Raw genomic sequence first — 13,287 nt, 5'->3', positions numbered from 1 at the left:
GGTTAATTTACTTATCATGGTTATATCGAGTGGACACAATATATCTAGAATAGGGGGAGTGCAACTACGAGCTTTAGTGGAGTGACCCAATAGTTAACGAATGGGGGTTAATTCAGTGTAAAGAATTTATCAATTAATCTCAGATCATTGGAGCCCATGATCTGTAGGTCCACTAGGTCCCCCTACTAGCTCATAAATGGATTAGTCTTAGAGTAACGGGATAAGTTGATTTGAAACGTTCAAATTAGAATCGAAGGAATTAGTAACTATATATGATATAATTACACGTTTAATATTAGAATTAAATGGAATTGAAGAATCAATTAATATTTAAATATGATTTAAATATTAAATTCATGAATAGGGATTCATGGTGATAGTGGAATTGGTGATTAATTAATTTAATATTTAATATAATAATTAGAATTAATTAAATTATTTTATTAATTATTAATTTTATTAGAAAAATTAATTTTGAATTAATTTTTGTTTTAAATGTTAAATTAAAAACTTAAATTAATTTATAATTTTGAAATTTGTTCAAAATTGTAAGAATTAAGAAAATTGAAAAATCCCAAAAGAGGGATTTTTCCACTTTCTTTCAAACTAGCTCACACATAATTCCATTATATTTCAACTCAATTTCTCAAGCAGCTGCTGCAATCCATGCATGTTTCATCTTTGCATGAAAATCATGAAATATAAACTTAAAATCTGAGTGGAAATATGGCATGCAATCAGTTGCAATTTTGCAAAGAAATAATGATTGAAAAACTGTTCCCCAACCAGCTGATAAACCAGTCCTCCTCTCCTTATTCCCTTAATCCAAGCTTATTTTAAGTCCCACAACTCAATCCAATGCACCAAGAGGATAGTAGGGAATGTCTTGTGGTGGTTAACATCCAAAGAAGAAGGAGATTGCAGCTGAAGATCGTGAATCAAAAGTACTTTAAAGGTTAGTGTTGAAACTCTATTTTTAGTTTATGAGCATGCTTAATTTGAAGCCAAAATTAATGAATTAGAATGCTTAATATCCTGTTTTACTTCTACTTCCTACTTCCTGGTTCCAACAACAACATCTCAACCCTTAAAAGTTATAAAATTGTGCTTTTTTGAAATGTAGAAATCCTATCATGCGATTAACAATTCATCGCAAAAGAAATTTATGATGCCAACATTGAAACTACATAGTTGGAAACACATAGATTCATGTAAGATAAGAAAGGGAAGGTGACATGACGCATAGGAGGTGGAAGTCAAATCAAAGAGCGAGTTGGTAGCTGACAAGAAATGTTCACGGCAGAGCGAATGAACTTCTGACGCAAAGTAGACGGCGCGTCAAGGATCTATGAAAATTAATAAGAAGGAGACATTGGAAAAACTCTACAAAAATCTTCACATATTTCTTTCACGCCCTCGTGAAATCTTGAGTGAAAGCTCAAGAGCTCTCTTGGAGCAGAAGGTAAGTCATCTTCTTCAACACAATCCTCAAAAAGCAATTGTTTAACGAGTCAAAAGGAGCAAGAAACTATCACTTACGGCTTGACTTTCTATCTCTATCTCTATATTTTCTTTTTACTACAGTTGTTCATATTGTGTAAAATATTGAAGAACTCATTTTATCAATATGAATGCATTCACAGTTTATTATTCATCCGTCTCTTCATTTTTATCCATGAGTAACTAATTTTTGTATGGGTTGAGAATCATTGCAACTAACATGAACTAAGTAAAGCTTGATCATGTGTTCAACATATTTTATGCATGTTTTATAAGCTATTTGAATCAACTGAGAGATTGCTTTAAATAAATTGAATCTATACTTGAAAAAGTAAATGATTTAGACTACATAAAATAAGAAGAGATTGTCTTTAGAAATAAAGAAATATCTCTTACATTAAAAGCTCATCGCATGCATCCTAGAAATAGGACAATGTGACTAAATACACTGAGAAATAGGACAAAGTGGCTAAATACACTACATAAGCTGCTTCCGTTACGATTGTGATTTCCAGCGCATTCATCATCTTTCATTTCAACACTTAGTAACATAAACTCATCGCCTTTATTTAACAACAAATTAGCGTCAAGATCGAAACAATAGTGTCATCGCATCAATAGTAAGCAATCTTTGTGTTTGACCCTAAACTCATCAGGTGCCTAGTTAGATTTACACTTGGATTTAATTAGGCAAAACAATGCATTCTTAAAGACATCATAGAGCATTTAACCATCGTATATATCAAAACACATTAATATACAAACAACCTAAATTTCATATTTTTGTATATTTAGAGGCAAACTTCATCTGTATATCAACAGATATATCAATAGTACATTTGATTTGTTTGATATTTCCTATATTAATCAACTATGATATACAAAAATAATAATAATAATCATATATATTTTATACAATTTATATACCAAAAAGTATATCAATGCTCATTCAAACACTCATTTCAAATATAACATTGACATGTCAATAGTATATCACTAATCAATTAAACTACATTTTAAGTATATTATTAGTGTATCGATAGTATATCAATATTCATTAAAAAATTGAAAATTAAGTATAACCTTATTGTATCAAGACTATATCAATAATATACTAATACACTTTCAAAATGTAATTCAAGTATATCAGCAGTAATATATCAATAATATATTAACACTCATTCAAAATTCATTCAAAGTATAGAATTAATACATCAATAGTGTATCAATATTCAATTAAAATTATTTTCAAATATATTAGTTAGTGTAACTAAAATCATAATTTGATTGTTATTATGAAATATGGACATTTTGTGTACCTTAAGTACAAAGGTTATATACACAAACTTATAAAAGATATGTGAAGTTTTAAAGTTGTGTCTATTGAAAACTTAGAAAACATGTGAGTATAATTGAATGGTTGCACAAAACACTCAAAAAATTAGAGTTCAAAGTCTTTCTATATCCAACTTTAAAATCCAACCCTATTTGTAATTTTAAAAAATAAATAAAGAAATAAAGAAATAAAGATGTCTAGATTTACATACCTTCCATGAAAGTGCTTTGAGAGGATAAAATGGTTTAGATGATATATATATATATATATTTGTATTCATTTAGAGTAAATCCTATTCTAGGGATATTTTATTTGTTCCCAAGTTGTGTTACCAGTTATCAGGTTTGTAGCTAAAGTGGGTTGCCATTTTTTCTCTTTTCATGATGGATTGTATTTTGTACTACTTAAATTTAACAGAATGATGAATAATAGCACAATTTTGTCGTGCAAATTAACTTGTGCTCTCAACATTCTGGTATCAGAATCATGGGTCTGTTATTCAAAGTAAGAGTCTTAAGAATTTTGCAGCAGCAAAAATGACCATGGAAGGAAATAAGAATGAAGTATTATACAGCTGATAATTCCACATTTCGATGATCATTTGAGTCTGTTGATGGAAAATTTTCTTCGATATGAGGAATATTAGGAGTTGGTAGAACCTGGATATATTGAACCAGTTAGCGAGTCGTTGCAAACGGAAGTCCAACGAAAGAAAAATGATGAAATGAAGCTGAAAGAATTGAAAGTGAACATTTATCTCATGCAAACAATTAATCACATAATTCTGGGCACCATTCTCAAGAAAATACTGCCAAAGAAGTATTGGATGCTACGAAGAAAAGGTAGGAAGGAAATGCAAGAGTCAAGCGGTTTTATCTTCAAGTACTTAGTAGAGAATTGAAATTCTTGAGATAAAGTCTATTGAAGGGGTGATATAGTACTTCTCCAAGGTGACAGTGGCAAATAAGATGCGGATTTATGGAAAAGATATGCAAGATGTAAAAATGGTTAAAAAAATTCTACACTCCCTAACTGAAAATTTTAACTATATTGTTCGTTTTATTGAAGAGTCAAAGCATATCGACACTCTCACTATTGATGAATTACATAACTCTTTAATAGTTAATGAACAAAAATTTCAAAGACAAAGTGGAGATGTAATGACCTAATTTTTACATATGTTTAGTTAACATAAATTGAGATCACTACTCATAAAAACATGATTTCTTAAAAATTAAATCTCACTTTCTCTATTAAAACCATATATTACCAAGAAACTAAAATTTAAGAGAGGAAATCATAAAAAAACAATATGGTCTTAAATATCAAGTAAACATAAAATAGATGTGTGGTTCTAAATTAATTAAATTAAAATTAAGACGAGATGCCTTATGGCTCCTCCTCTTTAGTGCCAAGTTCATTCTAATGAACTCATTATCATCATCTACATGACTACCTGAAGAAGAAAAACGGAAAATCACGAGAGGTAGTATAAAAATACTCTAGAAGTGGTTCCCATCATAAAGAACCGTCACACATCATGCTTGCATGCTTTCATAATCTATCCTAACATATAGATCCTAAGACAACCTAATCAAACTTATTTGCACTTGATTGCATATCCATACATATCATCACATACATATTCATATCCTTGAAATGGTGTCATGCTAAGTAGAAATACCCCATACCATAACGATCAATTCTGCATGTAATATTTACATGGTAATTGCCCCTTATAAATACCACTAACTTGAACTAGTTTTTAGGCCCAGTCATTAGAAGAAACCATACTTATCATATCATGCATCTTGCTACATAACATAACTGTTTAATTTGGGTATTGTTATAAGTGAAATGGGCCTTTTAGCTTAATTGTTAATGATTAAAAGAAGCCCGATTGAATAAATTTCCTTCCTTATCTGGCCCAAAACAGAATTGATGTTGCCATGTGTGAAGCACATTGTGCCATGTCGTAGATTTAAAAAGAAAAAGATGAGTAAAAGAAAAAAAAATTCTTTTGTCTTCCTTTTTTATTTCAAACGAGAAACTCTTCAAGCTAGGGTTCTTATTTTTTTCTCTAACCTCCTTGATGTTCTATGTAGATTTGAGAACAAAGAAACATAAATTAAAGCATGCATCATAAGAAAAGAATAGAGGAGAATAAGATCAACACAATGGTTATAGTGGTTCGGTCTAATAGACCTACATCCACTTTCAAAGGTATGGAAAAATCTTTATTAAAGCTTATAAATTGTATTACAGATCTTTTCTCTCAACTAACCACTCATATTTTTTAGTTTATTTTTTATTTAGTAATATTTCAGTATTTATACACAGAGAGTTCTGTTTACAGAATTAGTTAGTTTGTTTGAGCTTACTCTTCTAACTGATATTTCTGATTTGTTTGAGAGGTGAGCTGGTTGAAGTAGCTTCAGCTGGATCTTGAGTTGATTACAAGTAATTTTTTTGGCTCATTTCTCTTACAAATCTCCACCTTCAGCTAAAAACTTTTCATACCTTTAATTTGTTCTTATAGCTTCATTCTTCAGCTGGACGATCTACTACTTTTAGTATATCTAGACAGTATTCAAGTTTAGACTGAGGCACGATTTTAGTCAGAAAATCAGATAATTTTTCTTCTATCTTCACCTTTTCAATTTTGATTTCGCATTTCTCTACTCCATCTCTAATAAAGTGTAAACGTATTTCTACATGTTTGGTTCTGTCATGAAACTTAGGCTTTTTAGTTAGGCAAATAGCACTCTGATTGTCACATTTAGTGCTTACTGTCTTCTTATTGAAACCAAAATATGATAATAGTCCTCATAGCCATTTATCTTCTTTTACAGCTTCTGTTAAAGTAATAAATTCTGCTTCTGTGGAAGATAAAGCCATAATAGATTGTAGGTCATATTTTCAACTGATAGTATTCCCTCCAAATTGAAAGAAATACTCTGTGAGTGACTTTCTTTTGTCTAAATCATCAGCAAAGTTTGAGTCAGAGTAGCCTATTAGACTTATGTTAGTTGAATTAGGGTGTCTATATAAAAGACTCTTCTTTTGAGTGCCCACTAGGTATCTAAATACCCACTTTATTGCCTCTCAATGTGCCTTCCCTAGATTTCCCATATTCCTACTCACAGTTGGAACAATGAGCAAAATCAGGTCTTGTGCATACCATCAAGTACATTAGGCTACTTGTGGCACTTGGATAGGGAATTCTCTCCATTACTATTTTCTATTCTTCAGTAGATGGAGAGTTTTTGGCAAATAGTTTAAAATGTTGAGCTAGAGGGTGCTAACATCCTTGGCATTTGCCATGTTGAACCTCTTTATTACTTTAGATGCATAGTTTAACTGACATAAGAACAAATCTCCCTTATTTCTGTTTCTCTAGATCTTCATCCCAAGAATTTTTCTTGTAGCCTCTAGGTTTTTCATATTAAATTCCTTGCTCATTTGAGCTTTAACTTCATTTTCACCCATGTTACTTCCTGCCAATAATATATCATCTACATATAGTAGAAGATAGACTTCTTTGTTATTTTTATTGTTGCCTTCACATATTTATAACACTCATGTAGAGAGTTTATCAGGATTGCAGCCTCATTGTCTTCTCCCAACTTGTCCCCGGTTTGATCAAACTCATTTGTGAGTTTCTTGAACTCATCAAGATTTGCATCTAAGGACTTTGAAGAACTCATTTTTAAGGTAACAATTTCTCCCTCACATATAGCTTGTTAGACACATTCTTCTTCATATAGAGTTTCTTCAGCTTCTCCCATACCTCATAGATTGTGTACTCGTTGATGACCTGTCTTAGCACACTGTCTGAAATATTCAAAATCAATGCTCCATGAGTCACTTGCTCCATATCCTGTCTTTCTAATTCAGTTAGAGTTTTGGAAAAGATTTAGGATCATTAAGAGCCCTTAATTCCTTCTGTGAAGCTAGAAAAGCTTGAATTTTCTTCATCCATAGTTGAAAATTTCCATTTCCTGTGAATTTTTCCACCTCATACCGAGCTACTACCATTTTTGACTTTCTTGGTGTTTTTGACAGGTTCTTGGAGTTTCCTTGGACTTTCTTGAAGCTTTCTTGGAATTTTTTAGGAGGTTTAACTCTGATACCAGTTGTTGCAAGCGAAATGGGCCTTTTAGCTTAATTGTTGAGGATTAAAATAAACCCAATTAAACAAATTTCCTCCCTGGCCCAAAACAGAATTGATGTTGCCATGTGTGAAGCATATTGTGACATGTCGCGGACTTAAAGAGAAAAAGATGAGTGAAAGAAAAAAAAAAAATCTTTTGTCTTCCTCTTTTGTGTCAGTTGAGAAACTTCATCAAGCTAGGGTTCTTATTTTTCTCTCTAACCTCCTTGATGTCCTATGTAGATTTGAGAGCAAAGAAACATAAATCGAAGCATGGAATGGATCATAAGAAAAGAATAGAGGAGAAGAATATCAATGGTTATAGTGGTTCGGCTAATAGACCTACGTCCACTTTCAAAGGTATGAGAAATTCTTTATTAAAGCTTCTAAGTTGTATTACAGATATTTTCTCTCAACTAATCACTCATATTTTTCAGTATATTTTGTATTTAGTAATATTTCAGTATTCATACACATAGAATTCTGTTTACAGAAGTAGTTAGTTTGTTTCAGCTAATTCTTCTGACTGATATTTCGGATTTGTTTTAAAGATGAGCTCGTTGAAGTAGCTTTAGCTGGACCTTGAGCTGATTACAGGTAAAATTTTTAGCTCATTTCTCTTACAAGTATTTCATGCATAACATATTCTTACTTAATTCCACGACACATAAGACTACTAACTAGACTTCAATGCAATGTGGCACACACAATTATGGTATGTTTAACCTAAACATGTATTACCAATCAACATCAAAATCATGAAAAATTTACACAATGTAATGTTCTTTCCCAAACATTCATTAAAGGTCATAAATTTACAATATTCAATCAAACCATATAAAAGAAATATAATAGAGATCGATCATAATCAATAATCAAATTCAAATATTCAACATATCACAATTCAATGGATAATTATTTATAGAAGTCAAACACAACAATAAACTATCAATCACATATATATTATAAAATATTTAATAAGCAACATATGGTGGAAACTACTTATGAGTAATCATTCAACTATACAATTGAACAATACAATAATAAAACACACAATTTGGTAATTTATGATAGAATTCACTTACCTCAAACTTGAAATCTAAATCCTTTAAAATATTCTTATATAACATTTAGCATGATTTAAATTAGGTTTTAACAAATTAAATTTAGTTTCTTAAAGGAAGCTCATTAGCTAGCTAAGTACACCAATTTATCTAGCTAACCTAAACTGCATATTAATTATCATAGTTATCATTATTAATAAAATTATTATATAAATCTCATAACTTAATCCTTTTAGTGATCTTATCCTAACTTATACCAAAAAAGTTCATAAAAATTATTTGTAAATTTTAAGATTAGTTATAAAAGAACTTGAAAACCCGAATAATGGTGTTTTTTTTCTTCCAAATTTAAGCCTTATGCAAAATAAATCATAAAAATTATTTTTAATGTCTTAAATATACTTTTTGGCTAACTTTAAGATATTGATCATGATTTCAAAGTTTCATAGCAAACGCATTTTAATTTTAAGCTAAAACTAGAACGATTGCATAAACCGATAAAATTTTAGATTAGTTATAGAGATTGTTATGAACCATTTTTCATTGTAATTTTCGGACCTAAAATCAACGTTTTAAGATCTAAATAGTACTAAAAAAATATCTAGGTTTGCTAAGAACAATTTCTAGGAAAATTAAAAGCGGGAGATAATTGTCTTTAACATTAGATGTGTTTTCATCTCTACTGTAAAGATGAATGGAGAAAACTTTAGATATCTAAAGAGCTTGAAATAGTGTTGGAATATATAGAAAAGAGGATATGAATATGTTTGGGATCTATAAAAATTAATAGGAAGATTTACTACAAAACTAGATTGAAAAGTGATCGTTTCTTATCAATTTGATACTACTGTTGAACAATCTCCAAGAACACTTATCGAAACAAATTTTAAATCTCATTATTCTATCTAAGAACTGTGATTTACGACATTAGAATAAGAGTTACAGAGCAAATTTTCATATTTTTTTAGGCTTTTTTTTCTTGGGATAAACCTAATAGACAATACTTTTGGAAAATGGACAAACCTATTTTTCTCCCTCCTCCATGCATGCATGACTATGTGATCTTCCAATCAAGTTTTTTACTCCTCAATTCACCACCTTAACTCTTATTTAATCTAGGGTGGAAGCTCAAAAGGTTGGGTTAAGGAAAAACTATACTATGATTGAAGTCAACTTGAGTTTTGACTAAGATTCTTCCTATTTCCGTTGTAATCTCTTTAAGCAAGTACAAACGAATTAATTCAAACTCTTATATTCTTAAATCTCTAATTATCTTGTTTTAAATTCTTAATAATTTAACTAAAAGCTTATGACAAAAATTACAAAGTACAAAAATTATAAATAATAAGACCATACATCAACTTAATTGATATCACATTCTTACCAAGTTAATTAATCTTCTACTTTTACTCATTCTTCCCTTCTGCGTTCAAATAGATAAATATAAATAGAACTAAGTTAATAATATTTTGTGTGAATTTTGAGTATTATAATAATGATATACAAAAAAAGTATTAAAATCGACTTTGAACAAGAATTGTATAAATTCAGCTTAATAGTTCTCAATTATCTAAACTTAATTTTCCAAAGGATTTTAAACTAAATTTAAATAATTTATTACACTAGTTTATCTAAATTAGCAAAAGCATAACAATATTATAAAATTACAAAAATACTTTTAATGGTTGTGTGGGTTATTACATGAGAGGAGCAAGCCTTGAAAGTGACAAATGACGAAGGAAGAGGTCATGATAGTGGTAACTATAGAGGAAGAGGAAGAAGTCGGAGAAATTTTAGCAAAGCAAATGTGTAGTGTTATCGATGCCAAAAACTTAGACACTTCTAATAACTGATAGAAATACAAGTTATTACAGCTCAAATAAGTAAAACAATGAGAGAATGCGATGGTAAAATAAGAAATATCATGTCCGAAAGCGCTAAACTAAAAGGAATTGTGATCGCAAGCGCCCATCGCATAAAAGCAGTTAATTTACTTATTTTGTGCGGGAACAATGCAATGGCACACGTGAAATTATGATCCAAAGGAACAAAGTGTCAGCGCGCTTGAAGATTGTGATTGCAAGACATGCGATCGTGAGAAGCTTCTTAAAAAGGTGGCCGCATAAAAACTACGCATCAAGGTGACACATAATAAATCATGATGGGACAGAAAGCTGATGACGGTCGATTCCGAATTTAGTTGACAAGCCGTTAAAAGCCACACTGTAGAAAGTACACTCAACTTTCAGTGACCATTAATCGGCGCATCAGAACAAGGGAATTAATGCATTGCAATCATTAGCAAGAAAGGCTGCTTCACCTTGAAATCTATAAATACCAAAGGCCACCAGTGTAAAAGGGGTTAACAAGTTAGGAGTCAGAGAATCAGTTAGTCTGTTCACGCACATACTCATACATATACTTGGAGGATGGAGAAGAGCAAGAAGACGAGGAAGCCGAGAGATCATTCCCAGATAGATCAAGAAACTTCCGAAAAGCATTACAAGGGAGAGAGGGCCAACACTTGCGAGAGTAAGAATACACATCTAGAATAGAGTTGGAGTGAAAAAGAGCAGTGTAAAAGGCCACGGGAAGCAAGACATTGCTTACCGGGCTTCTTATCTCTCAAATCCATTTGATATTTTGTATTCAGTACTTTATTTACAGAAAATGAAAATCTCATTTCAATCTATGTTCAATCTCTCCATATCACGCATGAGTAGCTAAATATTTGAATGGGTTGAGAAGTACTTAGCTAGCATGACATAAGATTTACATTTTATGCGATCATCTTGTCTTATGCATGCATCATTCATCATTTGAACATACTTGAGAGAGTAGTCTAAAGATAGAATCTAGGCTTGAAAGAGTCAGATTAGAATCAAGGCTTGAGAGAGTCGGATTAGAATCGCATAAGCAAGAAATAGAGACTTAGACATAAGCTTTATTGTTATCTACACATCACATGCATCGTAGAAATAGGAATGATTGTATGTCGTCACCTTATTTTATGTGTGCATCATTCATCATCGCATAGACAAGAGTAGAGGCTTAGAAATAAGTCCTATCGACTATTTCGTATACATATCGCATGCGTCCTAGAAATAGGAATAATGGTCTTCTGCATTGAGAAATGTAGTACTCATATTTGTGTGTAGCATGATCGCATAACTTGTGCACAATCTTAAGAAATGTTAGTTAAACCCCTTCTCAACCCCTTCATCGCTTACTCATTGTAACTCCACACTTTCATCAACTTTGCATTCAACTCTGTCGCATAGGAAAAATCTCACTCAACACTATCCACTTCATTTGTTTATCACCGCAATAGAATCGAAGAGTCTGTCGTATATTTACTTAGTAGTCCCTGTGTTCGACCCTGGACTTACCAGGAAACCTGAGGAGGCTTATACTTAGGCCTTGTTAGGAAAACTTGCATGATCACAGCATAACACACATCACCGCAAACTCGCACCATAACACATCACAATTTAAACGCATTAACTTCCAATATGAATTTTCTTGAAAATAAAGAAACAAACTATGTTGAACTTGATGAGGAAGAAGAAATGCTTTTGATGTCTCATGTGAAAATGCATGGAGTCCAAAGAGAATATACATGATTTCTTGATTGCGGTTGTTCTAATTATATGTGTGGGATCAATCATTGTCTAGTGAGCTCAACGAAGATTTTTGACATTCAGTAAAAATTAGGAAGTAACACTAAAATGAATGTTATGTACTTGTAGCTTGAAGTTCCAACGGTAGGTGAATAGCTGACTAAACTCTTTAATCACGAGATCCATCATCCGTTAACTGTCGAGCACTCCACTAAAGACCGACAGTTGCACTCTTCTCAATACAAATGTATTTCTGTATCCATTGGATATAATCAATCATCAGTATGACAACTATTCACATATCACTCGTAAGTACAGTTGGGTCAATTTATCGTTTTGCCCCTATCGTTACATCTAACTCCTTAAGTACCATTGATTCCTCTAATGAACAATACATTATAGTCCTATTATGAGTGAACACCTCTCGGGCCATGAGAATGTGTGTGGCGCCACATCGTTCAATTCCTTAAGGGGGCAATCTATCTACTTACCCCTGCTTCGAAGAAGGAGTGAATTCCATCTTGTGTAGCTGAATTCCCAGCTCTCAATCAGACAAATCCCCAAAGTGGTAGGTTTGAGTTGGCAATCTGGCCACTCGCATCCATACAAATCAAAGGACTGTCGTCATAGGTAGGAGTTCCCAACTTATTCACGATTAAGGTCATGTTACCTATGGTCATCCTAATGAAATGAAAGTCTCTGTCATGAACGGCATTATATAACGAGATTAAACACTTCATGGTCTGGTCTTATACAAACTCCTTTGTATAGGACACCCTCGCTTGCATGTCTCCACATGAATGATCAAGATCATACCATTTATAGCACTTTACAACACTTGTAACATCTATAAAACAGGTTGTATCTGTAATGTCACCAAGATAAGGTTTCCCTCCTTTATCCATATACTGCAGACCATTTAGGTTATCACTTAAGACATGAACCACTTGTATGTCTCAACATACATGCTTAAGTTACAACGACAACCAGGGATCTTAGTTTATTGGTTTGTGGTAAATGCATCTAAAATATCTCATATTTCATAGACAACAGTGAATAAAATACCTCATATTATTACATCACATATTAATTATAATATTTTCCTCTACTAAATATAAATCATATTTATATCCAATTTCCTCTAAATTAATGTATCTCATACATAAAGTTAATTATATCATATTTAATTAACTCGTTCAATTATATCATATATAATCGAACTTCCTCTTGTCAATTTGAACATTTCAAATTGACCCAAAAACTGATTCTCAACTTGTATCCAAGCTACTAAGGGGACCTTATAGACCTATGGCTCGAAGCTCCAACGGAACGTGAATAGCTGACTAAACTCTTTAGTCACGATATCCACCATCCGTTTACTACCAGATATTCCACTAAAGACCGACAGTTGAACTCTTCTTGGCATACATATATTTCTATGTCCATTGGATATAACCAATCATCAGTACGATGACCCTTCACGTAATTACAATAGGCCAATTTACCATTTTTCCCCTGTAATTACATCTTCCTCCTTAAGTACCACTGATCCCTCTAATGAACAATACAACATAGTCCTGATATGTGTGAACACCTCTCGGGCCATGAGAAGGT

General features: G+C 31.9%; 1 long non-coding RNA gene across 3 annotated transcripts; it reads left to right on the top strand.

The window, feature by feature from the left end:
* Positions 1 to 4,873: 4,873 nt before the first annotated feature.
* LOC120087960 (uncharacterized) lies at positions 4,874 to 10,713 on the top strand. 3 transcript variants are annotated; one of them, XR_016524003.1, is made up of 5 exons: positions 4,874 to 5,059; positions 6,436 to 6,550; positions 6,902 to 7,349; positions 7,541 to 7,586; positions 10,099 to 10,713. It is a non-coding gene; the product is annotated as an uncharacterized LOC120087960 (long non-coding RNA). The 3 variants fall into 3 exon arrangements; XR_005484742.2 differs by lacking the exon at positions 10,099 to 10,713 and adding an exon at positions 9,173 to 9,452; XR_016524002.1 differs by lacking the exons at positions 4,874 to 5,059; positions 10,099 to 10,713 and adding exons at positions 5,090 to 5,296; positions 9,173 to 9,453.
* The last annotated feature ends 2,574 nt before the right edge of the window (positions 10,714 to 13,287 follow it).

This window comes from Benincasa hispida, chromosome 10, assembly GCF_027475165.1.
Source record: "Benincasa hispida cultivar pf3 chromosome 10, pf3_genome.v1.1, whole genome shotgun sequence".
NCBI classification, from domain to species: domain Eukaryota; kingdom Viridiplantae; phylum Streptophyta; class Magnoliopsida; order Cucurbitales; family Cucurbitaceae; genus Benincasa; species Benincasa hispida.
This window is presented reverse-complemented; position numbering and strand designations above follow the sequence as displayed.